Source organism: Perissodus microlepis, chromosome 5, assembly GCF_051167445.1.
Source record: "Perissodus microlepis isolate ML-2025 ecotype Zambia chromosome 5, ASM5116744v1, whole genome shotgun sequence".
Taxonomy (NCBI): domain Eukaryota; kingdom Metazoa; phylum Chordata; class Actinopteri; order Cichliformes; family Cichlidae; genus Perissodus; species Perissodus microlepis.
Window position 1 is genome coordinate 25,435,185 of NC_140465.1, and position 16,933 is coordinate 25,452,117.

Consider the following 16,933-nt stretch of genomic DNA (forward strand, 5'->3'; position numbering starts at 1 on the left):
CCACTCAACAGACTTCAGACGCCGGTGGCTCTGGACCATCTCTACTCGCCTCAGCCCCAGCCTCTAGGCCTGACAAACCTCCCTCTACCGACACAACCCAAGCTGTTGATGACCTGTGGCAGCGCAACAGCGTAGGTCTCACTGTTCACCAGTGCCAGAGGTTGAGGTGCCTTCTGGACGAGAATGTGGACATCTTTGCCGCTAGTGACAAAGACTCCAGGCAGACACAGCTGGTTCAGCACACCATCGACACCGGCTCTGCTCAACCCATCCGTCTGTGCCCACACCGGCTGCCCCTCTCGAAACGATAGGAGGAGCGGGCCCAGGCTACTGCTCAGGCTACAGTCAGCGGAAGAGGATAGCTCCTGTTGACCACGCAGCAGCTGAAGCGGGAGCAGGAGGCTGACGCGACGTTGGTTCAGGTGGGGGCCTGGTTGGAGGAGGCACAGCGCCCAGGCTGGACGGGGGTGTCGGGACAGGGGCTCGAAGTGAAGGCCTACCACTCCCAGTACAACAATCTGGAGACCCACGACGGCCTCCTATACCGGAGATGGCCGGCCCCCGGTCAGGGCAAGGATCTCCTGCAGCTGTTGGTGCCTCGGTTGCTGCGGTCGCAGGTGTTCGAGCATGTCCACGGCTCAGTGGGGGCTGGCCACTATGTGAATGTCAAAACGCTCCACCGTCTCAGGGGACGGTTCTTTTGGCCTGGTTGTTGACGGGATGTGGAACTTCATGTGCACTGCTGTGACACCTGCACGGCACGGAAGGGCCCCACTCAACGCTCCACTGACCCCTGCAGCAGAACCTGGTGGGGGCCCCGATGGAGAGAGTGGGAGTGGACGTTCTAGGGCCTTTCCCTGTCACCGAGTCAGGGAACTGGCACGTGTTGATGGCCATGGACTGCTACAGGAGGCGGAGGGAGCGGGTGGCTCATGACTATACCCAGTACGACAGTAAGAGCCTGCGACACCAGGTGCCGAGGGGGGAGCTTTCATGCCTGGCGACAAGGTTTGGGTGTACTGCCCGGTTCGAAAGAGAGGAGTGTCCCCCAGGCTGTGCAGCGGTCATGGAGCGGCTAACAGAAGTGGTGTACCGGATCCGCATGCCAGGCCCGGGGTGCATGGTGGTGTTGCACCAGGACAGACTCTCACCGTACCGACCGCTCGCTCCAGCACCCGCAGGGGCAGGGGATGCTGGTGGCACCGCATGTTCTGATCCGTGTGACTCTTCCCCTGCTGGTCAAGATCGGCCTGTGCGCCGAAAGAAGACACCTGGACATTTGCGGGACTTTGTGTTGGGTAAGAGGGTTGTCGGGCACGACTGACCCCTTAGGTGGGGGCTATGTAGAGGGTCAGGGCTGTTTGGGGTTTGACAGCTATGTTCTGTTGTTCCAGGTGGCAGCGTTATGTTGCCATGGTTACAGGTGACGATCTCTCTCTGTGGCTGTGTGTTTCTGGGTGGAAAGAGCGCCTTTTTGTTGTTGTTGTGTTTTCTGTTGAATGCTAATAAACGGCTGTGCTCCCTGGCTAACTCGCGGGAAGCAAGACCAAACGACACCTCTGTCTCCTCCTTGTCTGAGCTCGCCACAATATATAAAGGGAAGGTGTCAAAGTGGGATTCAACAGGTGGAGGCTAATTGTGGGGAAAAGAATAATAACTGCCAATAATTTCTTTTGTGAGCTCCAGTAGATTTTCTAAGTGTACAAGCTGTGATCAGTTGACCTGCTGCTCTTTGTGGATGTGCACAACTTAATTCAACCAGATGTAAGCAGATATTTCATGAGTTGTCCTGACTGATTTCCATCCTCTACTTTGACAGTACACTGTTTATACCGTCTTTCTTCTGGATTGCATAAAGTCAGTGGATCTAAGCATCATCAACTAAAATTCATATGAATTTCTACTACAGTTGATGTAACCTAACTCTGACCGTTAAACCACAGCCACTGTGCACCAGTCCAACACACTGTTGTTTGCTTTAAATCCATCGCTGTACAGCAAATTAACCTGTTTATTCTGCACTTACCTGTAAATGTTTTTCACCCGCTTAAATAAGACAGTTAATCCAGTCTAGTTGTAGCATTTTTCAGTTGTGAAACATGTTTCACAACTAGAAAAACACAATGTCACGTGTACAGACCCAATATCTGATTTAAAAACATGAGGACTTACATGAAAATTTTAAATCGGCACTTTGTCAAACACCACTGAGCAGTCCTTACCTTTAAATCTAACCTCTCATCGTCCTCTTCTGTCTTGTCTTTCTTATCTTTCTCCATCTCTGAGTGACCTTTAGCTAGCAGCACACTGTGTGACAAACTACACACAAACAGTTTGTACCATTCCTGATTTTTGTTAAGCTCATCAAAATGTTGCATTTGAAATTACCTGCCACTTACTGCTACTCCTTTTATGCTTGCTCATCTTCAGTAGCGCTAGCTAGATGCTGAAATACCACAACCACAACTTACGGACACCTGCAGTCATCCCCCCCCCCCAACCCTGAAAAAAAAAACCTGTCATCTCTGTTATGCAACATCTGGTGATTAATATATCAATAGGATTGCCTTTCATGTGTTACTGTTTAGACTGAAATTGGTTGATGTTTGGAGGCTGCAGTGACAAAATAATAACTTGACCCACATGTGTTAAAGCAAAAGTAACAAGCCTGTTTTAAAAATGTAAGGAGTAGAAAGTATAGATACTTGTTTAAAAATGTAGGGAGTAAAATTAAAAAGTTGTCGGGAAAAACTACCCCAATGAAGTACAGATACCAGAATATTGTACTTACAGTACAGTAATGAAGTATTTGTACTTTGTTACTTCCCACCTCTCATTACAACTAAAGGCACCTATCCTTTCTGGATAGAGGTATCTGCTAAATAGCACTGAGAATGATATAAACTATCCGGTAAGACAGGGAGGACAGCTTCCAGGAACACTGACAGGGAAAACATTAGACATTACCAGTTAACTGTACATCAATACCAGGCTGGATGTGAAGCCTCTCTCTGGTTCAATACTGCACAAACAGGATGATGCATGCTGTGCTCTCAGTTTTATTCTGCTCATAAAGTGCTCAAGTGTGTATGTGTGTGCACCCTTCCTGTTCTCATGATGTTAATGCTGTTTACTTTGTGTCTGTACATTAATATCATCATATATTCTCACTCTCTTCTCAGATTTATCTCTACCTCTCTGCTCTGTCTTAGTTTGTTAAGTAAACAAACAAAATTATGTCACACAGTTTTTTTGCATTTGGCATCTTTGGATGTGTATCATTCATTAATTTTACAGGCATAACTTATATTAACATTTGGTAATCGGAAGGCATCGCATGTAGCTGTCTGCTTTGCTTTTTTTTTGTTGCACACATTTTACATCTTCATTAGTCCTCATCAATATTCATGAACCCTGTTTCTAATAGCAGCAGACACCTATCTTCAACTGATAAAAGCTCTGATAAACAAGACTATATATCAGCAGAAAAAATGTAACTAGATTGGTTGCTAAAAGCTAAATGGACTTTATTTTTCTTCCCGAATTCTCTGTTATACTTGTCTTCTGGGCTATGTTAAGAAAACTAATTATCATTAGAGGCTCTGAAACTGAGCCTGATTTGGTCATGTATTTAGCACTTTGATTGTTTACTGTGCTGCAAAGGTATACTGGGAATGAATGTCACGTTGTTTTACATCAGTTTAGTGAAATTAAAAAGATACTGTGAGCATCTGTGTTTGACCAACACACTCTGAAAGCAAAATTTTCTTTTGCAAGTATGCTTTTTTAATATTGTTATTAGATTTTAGGGAGGTTTTCTATTCATCTTCCACATCTGGGTCAAACATAATCACATTTAGGAAGTCAGCTTGATCCACTCCTTCTTCCTGCAAATGCTCTCAGGATCCAATGCTCACACACTCAGTATTGTTATCTGAAGTTTTTTCATCTGGTAAGTCTTTTGTTTGTAAAGAGAGCTTCAATGTGTTTTTAACACTGAAAATCTCATGAGGCTAGCTGATGTCCTGAGTTACAAAGGCTCAAAAACTTTTGTATTAAAATAAAGCAACTTAAAAATTGTAATTTTTTGACCCAACCTTATGTACTTCTGGGACATTGCGGTGCTCATTTTACTACATGAGAATGATTCATGTAGTAAAATGCAGATGATCCTCAAGCTGCCATCTATAAGTGACCAAAGATGCCCTCCAAAGGAAAGTCATCATTATTCAAAAGTTATGTCTTGAAACTCATTTACCTCATCATCAACAGAGCCAGAACAAGATGCCCACCAATCTATCCAGAGAGGGCTCTATTTTTATCATAATCCTAAAATAATAATAATAATAATAATAATAATAATAATAATAATAATAATAATAATACCTCAACCAAATAAACTTTATCATGGAACAGGTTTTAAGATGCTGGTCCCATGATCTCAAGTGACCGCAGATGTCTTCATCTTTGTATTGGTGTTGCTCTCCAGAAAATATGTTTTCAAGAACATATAAAAGATCTCGTGAAAATAAAGTTGGTTTAAGGGATAGAAAATAATCCAGAATAAGATAAGTTAATTACATTTGATAAGAATAAAAAGAGGCAAAGGGGTATTAGCAATGAGACACTTTGAAGGATGTCAAGAAATCATTCAGGGTAAATGAAAAAGAGAAGTAGACAAAGTTGGAAAAATAAGATTAGTAAGATGGTAAAAGGAACTATGGTAAATCGGTTAATATATGAGACTGAAACAGTAAACATGTTAAGAAAGGTTGAACTTTTTTAACTGACAGGTGTTAGTGCAGTAGTCTAATCAAAGTCAAAAGGAGATGAACCTGGTCTGAACCTGGTCTTATTTTAGGTGAGAGGGGGCAAGCCTGAGCAGCAACAGAATGACAGCAGTAAGGCAAAGTGACCCAAAACCAGCTGGAGCCAAGATCAGAGATAAACACATTCCTAAGGGCATGCATCCCTGGTCCCTAAGAGAGAAAGAGAGGTAAAGAAGGAAGAGCAACTGAGAGTATGTTGAGGTAAAAGTAAACAATGTAGAAGATGTTTATATCCATAAAAACAGTTAAGTGTTGTGGAGAGGGGAGGAAAATTTAGAGGGGAAAAAAGGAGATTATGAACAAAGACAAAAACGTACACATTAAATCCACAGGGAGACCAATTTCAAAGCTTGAGAGAGAGCTGAAGTGAGAGAGGTAAAGGTTTGAATAAGAGGGAGTTTTTCAAGAGACTTCCCAGTGTAAACTGTTCTTGGATTAGAGAGAGAATGTGTTTATCCCTGAAATCAAGTGAAAAAGAGATTTGTCATTTATTTCAAAGGAGAAAAAAAGAAGTGACTTAGAACATTTAATGTGTGGAGCCCAGCCAACTGGATAATGCTTCTTTAAGGAGATGCTGATTGGCCTGTTGGCTAAACCCGCTACCAACCAAACAACAATAATGAAGTTATTTGTTAAACAATAAGTAGAGCGCTGTAGAAACTTTTTCTTTTAGTTGTGGATATGTTGCATAAAAATGCATATTATTGTGAAAAACTCTTATTTTACAGTAATATAACCAGTGCCACACTCAAGTCTGACTGCAATAAGTAGCCTATAAAGTTCATGTCAGAAGGAAATTTGCTTAGCATAGCAAGTACTGCTGGTCTTGAAAAAAACAGTTACAAAACACAAGTCCATAAAACTTCATAAAATATATATATAAAACTATATATACAAAACTATAAAATAAAACTACACAAAAGTAATGAAAGCAAGGAAAGCAGTTTCAAAAACTATAAAATTCTATAAAGCCAGTAAAACCCAAACATTTTTTAACCCTGAACTTATGTAACAAGATAAAACATGTAAAAAAAAAAGAAAAAAAAAAGAACTGACTAAGTTATTGTAAGGTTTGTTTATTTGTTGGGTGGGGGTTTACTCCTTTAGGTCCTACAGTCCCACTCAAAGGTTTAAATGGCAAACAATCCTATTTTGCATGGTTGGATCTTAACAAGGTTCCAAGAAGAGCTTCAGCATACAACAAGAAGAAATGGGAGTGAGACAAAACATTGTTTTGAGCACCAATTTATTAAAAACAAAGCTTAAACTGAAACAGGCTATTTTACAGCTGATCAAAAGTTTAGGACCACACCTCCAAAAAAAACCTGTAAACCCCCCAAAACAGAAATCAAAGTTCCAAACGTGTACTCAGTAATGAGTAGCTCCACTGTTATTGTTAATCACTTCAAAAATTCTTTGCGACATGCTTGATGCAAGTGTTTCCATAAGGTGAGTGGGAACATTTCTCCAAGTAGTGAAGACGGCCGCACGAAGGGCATCTACTGTCTGGAACAGTTGTCCATTTTTTTAAACTTCTCTTGCCATCCATCCCCAAAGGTTCTCAATTAGATTTAGATCAGAGGAACATGCAGGATGATCCAAAAGAGTGATGGTATTCTCCTGGAAGAAGTCCCTTGTCCTTTGAGTATTGTGTACTGTAGCGTTGTCCTGTTGAAAAACCCAGTCATTACCACACAGACGAGGGCCCTAAGTCATGAGGGATGCTCTCTGCAACATCTGGACATAGCCAGCGGGCGTTTGATGCCCCTGCACCTCCTGAAGCTCCATTGTTCCACTGAAAGAAAAAGCACCCCAGAACATTATGGCGCCCTCTCCACTGTGGCGTGTAGAAAACATCTCAGGTGGGATCTGCTTGTCATGCCAGTAACGTTGGAAACCATCGGGACCATCAGGGTAAATTTTTTTCTCAGCAGAGAATAAAACTTTCTTTAACCTTTTAATGTCCATGTTTGGTGCTCTCTTGCAAAGTCCAAACGGTCAGTTCTGTGGCGTTCAAGGAGATAAGGCCTTTGAAGACATTTTTTGTTTTTGAAGCCCTTCAATCTCAGATGCGGTTTGATGGTCATGGGGCTGCAGCAGGCACCAGTAAGGGCCAGTGTCTTAAATGGTTCCGATTTTTGCACTTGAACTAAAGTTGTGTTTTTTATTGCCTGTTATGCTCATTTATTTAACCAGTTTTAGTCTAGCCTATCTCATGTGAGAATGTATTCAGAAGAATTGGTTAATGAAAAGTTAAAGAAGTTAAAGAAAAGTTAAAAAGTGAGATAATTATAGAAATTTAGAAATTAGACAAGAGTAATTAGACAAGGGAGGCTCGGTGTACAGCAAAGAGAGAGGAGGCAAAGGCTTATAGTACGTTTTTCATGTATAACAGGATTTCTAAAGAATGGAGAAAGATAATGGGTTTTAAGAGTGAAGGTGATGTGCAGAGCTGTATTAACTACTGAGGAACAAAACTGATAATCAATACCATGAAAATATGGGAAAGCGTTTTTGTAGCTAAGTTTAGGAGAAAGGTGATATAGTTAATGCTGAAAAAGAGTACTGCATATGTTTGCTTTGAGAGTGTTGATGAAGAAGAATAGAAAACAAAGTTTATGATAGAATTCAAAGAGAGGGAAAGCCTCCGATAATCAAACCTGCAGCCTCTCATCCAGTAAATTCACCTCCTCAGCTTTCCTATTCAGGCCTGGAACCGTTTTGGGTGCTGTGCCCTGAATTTCTCTCTTTATTTGCCTGGAGATGAGCGTCAAGAGTGAGTTTTGACAAAAGGATATCATCACAAGTGAAAGAGAAGACAAAAACAGTAGGTAGAGCTAGAGGTAGAGATTTTCACTGAGAGTGAGTAGAATGGACAAGATTAGAAATGAGTATCAATGGATAGCTCAAGTTCAGTGGTTTGAGAACAAAGTTAGAGAGGCAAGGTAGAGATGGTTTGGTCATGCACAGAGGGATAGTGGATATATCTAATATGGAATTCAATATGGATTTCCCAGGAAGATGGAAAATAAGAACAATTGGGTGCATGTAGTTAAGAAAAACATACATAGGGTTGGTAAGACAAAGGAGGATGCTAGGAATTGGGTGAGATGGTGACCCCTAAAGGGAGCAGTTTAAAGCAATCTAGCCTATCACATGGGACCAATTTGCGTTTCCACAAATAGGAGCAAAAATATCATCAAAGTATTGAATACTGTGTCTAAACCAGGGGTCTCAAACTTAAATGAGCTGTGGTCACTGCTGGCACTGTCATCTCATTGGAGGCCCACTTTAGTGTTCAAGTAGTACAAAAAACCCAAACAAACAAACAAGAAAACACTGACAAATGTTTCCAAAAATGTACTGTACTTTTTTAAAAAAAAAAAACATTACAAATATTGTATAACAAGACAAAACTGCAAATGTGAATGCAATTTTTTCTCTCTCACTCTTAACGCTTCCATTGAACAACCAAATAAACTAATTGGCACTCTCTTTCTGGTTTTATGAGCATAAACAGGAAAAAACGAAATTGGTTCCAAATTTCAAAAATCATCCTTCCTTGTATCATTGTCAGAGTATTGACTGCACATACAAAAAAAAAAAAAGAATCTGCATTAGTTAAACATTTATCATTTCCCAAGTTTCTTCATCTAAAGAACTTTTCTTCCCCAGAGATCTCATTTTTGTAGGCATGTTTCTTTCTCGAATGATCTGTGCCACTATGTGTTTACATAATTTAATCATACTGCATGAAAACAACATGACACACACCTGCCCTCAGTGCAAATCAAGAAAATGGGGACTGTTTTGCTTGCATGGCTAATAGACTCTGGCTAACACAACTCTCTCCAAGAGTGCTCTGCAAAACACAGCCTCTGCCATGGTAACAGATCGACTTTCTGTCTCATGCAGTGCAGCAGTTATTATTTCCATGGCAACATTATCAAAAGTTGCATGGCAACAATCATAAGCATGTCAGCTAGATCTGAACAGTAATGCCTTCTCTGTCCTTTATGTGATTTTCATTTTGTGCTGAGAAAATCATAATATAGCGTCTCAGTTCCTGCGTCTTGCCTACTGAATTGACAAAAGTCTCTTTATTTGAGGGCTATGAAAGACTTTTATATGCCAAATTGAGTTGTTTGCATATATAATAACAAGTGACAGAAGAATGACAATGATTTGAAGAAGCCATGCTTTGTCTTTACATTGCAGATAAGATTTTAAATATATCTTATACTGTTTGTATAGAACATAAATATTATTTGGCCACACAAGATGTCCAAGGGCACATCAGCAGCAAACTTAGCTCTTCTGTAGAAGTGAAGGCATATCATTTAGCACAGTGTAGCAGCGATATTACAGCAGCACATCCTGCTCCTGTGTTGTTTGATCAGTCTTAACACTATCTCTCTTTACCAGCTGCACTTCTTTCCACACATTCAGTTTAGTTTCCTACAGTGCCATCACTGAGTTGAAAAAGTTAGCTAAATGTAGCCTTAGCTTCTACATGATATTCTTTTTTCTCATTTTCAATTTGATGGTACCAGCATATCTAAAACAAAAGTTGGGATGGGGGCAACAAAAGGCTGATGAAGTAAATGGCAATAACCAGAAAAAAAACAATTATTAGCAGATCATCTGTAAAAGATCAGTAACATGATATAAAAAGATCATCTTAGAGAGGCAGAGTTGAGACAGGTTGAGGTTAACCGATCAGTAAAAAAAAAAAAAAACATCTCTGCAAATTATGGAACATTTTCAAAATATGGTCCTCTGTAATTTTATTGAGATAAAGGCACTTAAAAAGAACTGAAGTTTTCTGTATTTCTGTTTTACTACATTGTGTGGTTTTTCCTCCATGTATCAAACTGCAAGGCATTTTTCATGAATCAGCAGATTCATGCATGAATGAAAACACTGGCATAAATCCATAATTAAAGTAATCATTACATGCAGTTTTATAAATTAAACAAATATCAACCAGTTACACTATCAAAATGCTGCCTACAAATTAAGTACGTTTTGATAAAATGCAAGGTATCTCATTTACTTGAAATGTTTTTCAGGTTCTGCTGACTTCACAAAATCTTTAACAAGTTGAAAAGAACTAAATGCATATATTTAGATCTGGATTTATACATTTTATTAAAGAAATGTAAGAATTCAAGGCCAAGAGCTGAGCAAGATCACAATGAAAAATCAAATTTTCTTTAAAGAAATAGCAAAATGATACAAAGCATAAAAAATATGTTAAGTTAAAATATGAAATAAATCAATAACTAATAAAAATGCTGTGTTCCTTTAAAACAATCCTGACGCCAGCGGTGGTTGCCTAGCTGTTCATGGCTCACTGACTGAATGCATGACTGTGAACAGAGAAGTAGGCTGAATATTTGACGAGGTCTGCTAAAATGTAGGGACAGGGAAAGGGGGACTTTTGTAATTGAGAAACATTTGTTCTTCACAGAAACTAACTGCCTGCCTTATACATAATGCTAGTGTTTACTGGGAAGTGGTGCATTTATTTTGGTTTAATCCCTCTCGCTGGCCAACGGGATAGTCAGATGACAGGCACTAATCTCTGGACTCCCGGCCTGACTGACTGCCTACTTACTAATAAGGGATTAAAACCTAGCATGCCTCCATCACATAGCAAGCTTTCAACCCAACAAGTGGGGTGAATAGAGATGCTAACGCTGATGAAGTGGAGGAGTCAGATGATGAACTGTGTCACCTGCCTTCCTTACTTTTATATTCTCAGACCTATGTCTTTGTACATTTTGTGTTCCCTTTGAAATACAGCACCTACTTAAACCATGAACTCACATAATGTTTTAAACCAGTGATTTCAGATCTGCTACTCTCTCTAGTAAACCTTAGTTTTCCAACATAGATGCTTCTCCTTATTCTTGATTCTCATCATTGGGACCAATGAGACTGGTTGATGAACAATCCATCAGCTAATCATAATTTTTAAAACAGCAAAAGTTATGGCCATGTTATGTCCATAGACATCATAAAAGGTGGACGTATTTATCATGATATCATATTTTGGCGTCTTAAGTCCTGTGCTGAAGGCTCGACAATAGGGTTTTCAGCATCACCATCTTGGTTTCAAAAACCTGAATGTGCTGAAAATTCTTTTTTTTTTTTTTTTTTTCAGTGAAACCTAAAATGAATGATTGAGCCCATAAAGTCATCGGGAAAGTAGAGGTATAGGTCAAGACAGAAAGACATTTTCTCGTAGACTTCTACAGGACTGAAACTACAGCAATTTCTATCTGGTAGCCTTCAGATGCAAACACTTCTGCACTGGTATAATTTTTCTCACTCACAAGCTATGGTAAATGGTAAATGGCCTGTATTTGTATACAGGCCATTTACCATTGTATACAGGCCTTTATTTAGTCCCTAAGGACCCCAAAGCGCTTTACACTACATTCAGTCACTCACCCATTCACACACACATTCACACTATGGTTATGTTTTATAGTAGAAATGGTTGAGCTACATGTAGGGTACCCCGGATTCAGTACATTTTATTGAAATAAATAAACATAAAAGCCAGACCAAAATTGAAGGTAAAACCCGGTACCATGGTAAAAGAATATTTTTCACAATACAACCACCACTGTGGTTCAGATGCTAGCACAATCACTTTTTAGATAGAGCTGCTGCTACATTAGCATGCTAGCATAATTACTATAGGCATGAAATCTAAGTTTAAGCACAAATCTCAGATAGCGTGTAGCACTAAGTAGCATTACATTCTCTTAAGTATTGCAGTGATTAAATTACACTGCTCACAAAATTAAAGGAATGATTTTTAGCGACTAATGTTTAATAACATTAAATAAATTAAGCTTCTGGGATAATGATCCTGTCTGTTAAGTACCAGAGACTATTGTTAATCAGTTTCAGCTGATTTGGTGTTGATTTAACTAACAACAAGTGCACTAGAGGGGTTACAATTAGATGGCCCCTAAAGCAGGAATGGTTTTACAGGTGGAGGCCAATGACATTTTTTTTCTAACTATTTTTCTTTTTCTTTTTTTTGTAATTTAAATTTAGTGTCATTGTCATTAATGATAGCATGAAGCAATGCCTGCACAGGTAATTCAACGTCTTGAGGATGGCATATCAATAGCCTAGCAAAGTCTCAGTAGCATGGGGGAGGTATTCTGGACTGATATGTGCTGCTTTGTGCAATGAAGAATTGGATGAGCATCCTGGAGCCATTTGGGCTTAAGATTTTATTTTAACAAGAAACACATGACAGTACAGCATTAAAATTGTTTTGAAATGCAGTTTCAGTGAGAGTTAAAGCACACAGTCGGTCTTTTTTTTCTCCTCGCTTTCTTTGTGACTTGCTTATAAAATCTGCCTCTTCTGGTCCTCTGTGAACAAATAGCATGCATGTTATTCTTATACTTTCTAACATTCTGCTGATCTCTTTGAGCTTAGTTTCTTATTAGATTATTGTCAAAACATTGATTGTATGATTTCATGTGGAAATTAAAAGTGATGAGATATTCAGTTTGAAAAGAATAAAACCCCTGATACCATGACTCTATTTTATAAGCAAGAAACAGAAATATAAATAAATAGATATAAATGTATATAGAGAGAGATTAAATGATATCAAGAGTAATAAACGACAAAGGGAGAAAGTCTGATTAAATTTACTACTGAACACAGCTTTGCCTTTATTTTCTCTTTGCCCTTTTCAGGAAGTCTACCATCTAGATCTTTGTCACTTTTCCTGTCACATGACCTCGAGCTGCACTAACAGTGGCTGTGCAAACACAGTTACACCCTTTATGGTGTTAGAGTCTGCAATGTGCCCTGGGATTTTTTTTTTCTTTCTTAGCATACTGTTCTGGCATCTGAAAGAAAGCAAAGAGAATAAATTAAAATCATTGTTTCCAACTCCTTACACATATGTACGCACACATATATATGACACACGATGTCTTTGTTAACACAGAAACGTTATTTGTATTTAGGTTACAAAAAAGAAGAAGCCTATACTGCACATTGGACAGTCACGCACAATCAAGTTGTTTCCTGAAAAGACCTCAAAGAGTCACTGTATATTTTATGAAATATTATTATATTATTATCATGAAAATAATCTGCTAGACCCACTCCTTCAGTTTGGGTTTACAGCTCCTGAGCTTCCTATTACTATTGAAACCACTCTGGATTTCAGCTTCCACATCTTCCACAACTTCCAATTGTTTCTTCGGCCCCTGGTACTACTTTGTTTTCTCATGCTCCTTCTGTCTGACACTCTTGTCTGCTGGGATTGTAGCACCAATTACAGTGGTCTTGGCAGTGTTCTGCCTGTTGTCAGCTAGCACTATGTCTAGTTGTTTAGCCAGTCTGGTCATACACTCCTGGTGTACTGTATCAACCAGTAGCTGGTGCTTTGATATCTGGCAGCTCAGAAGGAAGTCTTATGAGCCTACTCAGCTCCTGATGCCTGAGAGGAGCTTCAATATTGCAGAGAGGTAAGTAACTGGCCTGCAGTTCAAAAATACCATATCTTTGCTTCTTTCATGACCACATTTGTTCTGACCTGTGTTATCCAGTCCTGGTGAGTACCTGCTGTTACCTGCAATCACTTATTTGTGGTGCCTGGCATTCATGAAGTCATAAGTGTATTCTTCCAGGAGGTGCCGATTGTGTTACTCTTTCTTGCTGTTGGATGTCCGCTTTGTGATGTTGACTGGTTCTGGGACATTGTTTTGGTCTGCTCTCAGGTCCGACCCAGCTCAACTCTGGGTGGGTCTGTACTTCTTTACTTTTTTTTTTTTTTAATTTACCCTTACCAATATAAACATCACATGGTACATCTCTTACAGTTGCAACATTTATCAGGTGGCTTTTAATTTTATCCTTGTGAAAATTCAAAACAAAAAATGGAAAAATCTGCATCTGCATCACACCATAACACTCAATCTGGTGAAGGTTATTTTATTATCCATACCAGATTACTTCATTTGAAGTCATTTGGCAGTGTAAGCTGTTTGGTGCATCTGAACAATTTTCACAAGTCATAGCGAGTTATTTGTCTGATTCATTTGCCACTGTGTGTGTTTGTATAATCTTTCCATTGAAGAAGTTTTCCTCAATGTGTAAACGGCAGCATGGGTGTGTTTGTATTTGCATGCGTGTATGTCTCTCTGTGTTTTTAAGCTAACCCAAACAAATCTGTCCTTGGTGATTACAGAAAAGACAGAGTAACACGAACAAAGCATTATAACTGATATAATTCATGTCTCCCTGGTATTCTCTGTGCTTTGGGTGCATGTTGGTTTCATTGTCTTTTGACTGATGGGAATGTCATATTGGTTCTTCAAAATGATATCTTATATCAGAAAATATCATTTTCTTATGATATTCTTTTTTTTTTTTACAAAAATGTTTTCAACCTTAGTTTTAAATTCATTTCTCTATACACCATTTTAGTCTCCTTGAAAATCCAAACATCCTGCAAGTAGTTTTCAGTTCCACTTGATTGGTTTTAGTCAAAGGCAGGACTGGTAATTTGTTTACCTGGCACAAATGAACTCACTTGTACACCTCAGATGCATTCTCAAGCCAAAGGTCTCAAAACACAGAAGAGCAATGTATTCACAGAGTTGTCAAAGCGCCACTGTGACATCACCGATTAAAGCTGACTGAGGATGAGCTGCTGATATGCTGGATGTTGGCATGCATGGCCAAGATGCTGCAGCCTTCGTTGTCAACATCAGAGCACCATCTCTGATCTGACTGTTCTTGATAGAAATCAAGAATAGTCAGATGTGACAATAGATGTGACAAAGGTATCGTGATGAGGTGGAGGAGGAGCATATCCACATGCAATCTTCCTTTTCCAACATTTAACCCTGATAGCCCCAGGATTTAGTGTTCTGTCGAAGATGCCTGGGGAAGGCTGGGTTGGCATTTTCAGAGGCAGCCACAGCCAGTGACCACTGCTGCAGGCTACACTCATTCAGGATTTGCCTAAACAATAGATCTGGACACCCATGCTGTCACTGCACAGATATGTGACTTTTTGCATTGTGTCCAGAGGAGGCCATATCTTGTATTAAATGTCTTGTATATACATATCGTGTTTGTCCATATAATCTATTTGAAACCCAAACATTGAGTTTCTTTCTTTCTTTCTTTCAAACTAGTAAATGAATATATTTAAGTGAAAACCAATGAACGTGCTATTTTGCATGCTATTTCAATGAGGCACAAATGGAAAAAAACTCTATCCTACAACATAATGACTTTAAATGACCCATGTTTGCCGGCAGTATAATTATATAGTGTACACACTTTCATAGGAAATGACTCCTCAAAAAGTGTACACTTGTTTTGAACAACTGCTCTGTCAGAGACTCAAGAAGAGGAAGACCAAATTGACAGCATAGTCAAACAAACTGTAGAGGCCTTTGAATTCTTTCCTCTGCTGCACCGTCTTCCGACTCTAGGGTACTTTGAATACAACTTGCGCCTGCATAAAATCTTGTTTTAAGTTCCATTTCATGAGTGTTTCAATGGAAACTGACATGTGAAGAGTTGGCACACAAATCACTCAACGAGTGGATACCTAGCAGTATAGCAAAACTCATCTTTTTCATAACATGAAAAAATATGCAAACACCTGCTCTTACCATCTGGTGCATGTGCATGCATGATTCAAAAATTCCTCATGAGTGAATCCAAAAATGTTATTCTGTGTGGCAATGGAAAACCAAGTACACAGAGGATCTTACAGGAAATACGGGAAAAGCAAAGGATTGGTTATAGGAAAGTAAAAAAATCCTTAAACCATATGTGTTACAAATTTTTAAATATCCCCATGTATGGTTTTTTAATAATAATAATAATAATGGATCGCATTTATATAGCGCTTTTTGGGGCCCTCAAAGCGCTTTACAATTCCACTATTCATTCACTCTCACATTCACACACTGGTGGAGGCAAGCTACAGTTGTAGCCACAGCTGCCCTGGGGCAGACTGACAGAAGCGAGGCTGCCATATCGCGCCATCGGCCCCTCTGGCCATCACCAGTAGGCGGTAGGTGAAGTGTCTTGCCCAAGGACACAACGACCGAGACTGTCCAAGCCGGGGCTTGAACCGGCAACCTTCCGGTTACAAGACGAACTGCCAACTCTTTCTTATCACTTTACATGGTGATAAGAAAGAGGGTTGGTTGTTTTGTTCTGATGAATAAGGAAAAAACAAACAGCAACGAAATACAGTCTGGAGGTGAAAATGGGTGTTTACATCATCTCTCAGTTTGTAAATATATTCACTGTGAAAAGAAATTCACAAAAGTAATTTCAAGCTTTGTTTGACTAAAGGCAAACACATTTTTTCTTCATAGTTCATAGACATGCCTTGATAAACCTGTGATTCAGCCTTCTGAAATGTATTAAAATGTGATAAACACCCTTTCATTATATGCTGAGCATGAAAACTATACTATCCACAGTTCACGATGTTAACTGTAGAAGAGCACGTTTTTCCAAGTATGTGACTGTAATTTGATTCCCAGTTACAGACTTTCTAGTCGGTGTCCTTGTATTCATTGAAATATGGTGTCGTCTTAAACAGTGTTTCTCAAAGTAGAAACAAAGTAGTTTTACACATTTTAAAGGAACAAGGCCACCTTGAAATGGAAGCATTTGAATTTGTCACTGTTTTGCCCATTTCCTGAAGTTGTGGCATGGTGCAGTTGATGACTGCCATGCAGATGTAGCTTCAACAATAATTCATGACATGACAGAATTCCATTGAACAACTCCTGCTGATCAAAGACAGTTCTGAACCTGTGCAGACCTCGCACCCTTATTCTTTAAACTATCTAGGATTATTTTTAGTCATCTCCAATTAGGACTTTGCATAACTGCACAGTATGAACTGATTGGTCATCATAGCAAAATTATCAACAGATATACCAATATGATTATGTAGTCATTCATTTCAAGTGAGAAAGCAATTGTCATTTCAACTCAAAGTACACACTGTACAAAGTAAATGTATCAGACTAAAAGTGATGTCTTTTTCTGGGAGTCAACAATGACCAACA